Consider the following 836-nt stretch of genomic DNA (forward strand, 5'->3'; position numbering starts at 1 on the left):
CTTACTTTAGGAATAACATAGCCATTAAGTCTGACATCCTCAGTAGTCTCATGAGGCAAGCTCATTGGCAGGATATTAGCAAACCTCTGAATTTCATGGATGACTGCGTCCGTATACGGCATTTGTGTCCGATGTTCATAACGAAGCTGGGCAGATCCTATAACTCTTTCAACCTCTTCATGGACTTTTTCTGAGCAATTAAAAGAGAGTGAAAGCAGGTGCTCAGATACTATGGTGGTGGGAACCCCTATGAGAAACTAGACACAGAGAAGAAAACATACAACTGACACCTGCTTGTGACGGGGCAGCGCCGCCCCGCACTAGCCCTGGCAGCGCCAGACAAGTAGCTCTATCGGCGGAAGTCCTGCCCCGCTCGTACGGGGCATGCTCTAAATGCTCAGGGAGTATAAAAAGAGGGAACTCAGCTCAGTCTGGGCTGGCGGCCGCAGGAGAAGCACCTATAGGGATAGCTCTGGCATAGGACCGGCCCGCATTCCTGAAGCTACCGGGAACGGAGGCCTCTCCAGGCCGGTGCGAAGTCCTATTGTTGGATAAACCAGAGGAGGCAACAGACCCCGAGACTCGCGGAGAACCAGGGGACCCGTGGGAGACCCCAATGGCTGAGCTGGTGGGAAGCAACCCGGGGGGAGTGACGGACTGGTATCTCAGCCCCGGTAAGCCTCAGCGTGTTTCGGCAGGACCCCCCCGCTGAGTCAGTAACAAGGTCCTACTGCCCTGTGACGAGGGCTAATTCCCTGGACTCCGGCCATTAGGCCATGCTACCCTGGAACGAGGGCTAACTCTGTGGACTCCGGCCACTGGGCCGTGCTGCCCTG

General features: G+C 55.6%; 1 pseudogene; it reads right to left on the reverse strand.

Moving 5' to 3' along the window:
- The window catches only part of LOC113406748, a 10,396-nt pseudogene that overhangs the window by 740 nt on the left and 8,820 nt on the right, over nt 1-836 (reverse strand).

The sequence above is a fragment of the Terrapene carolina genome, unplaced genomic scaffold (assembly GCF_002925995.2).
Source record: "Terrapene carolina triunguis isolate 2854851 unplaced genomic scaffold, T_m_triunguis-2.0 Scaffold42, whole genome shotgun sequence".
Classification (NCBI taxonomy): Eukaryota; Metazoa; Chordata; order Testudines; family Emydidae; genus Terrapene; species Terrapene triunguis.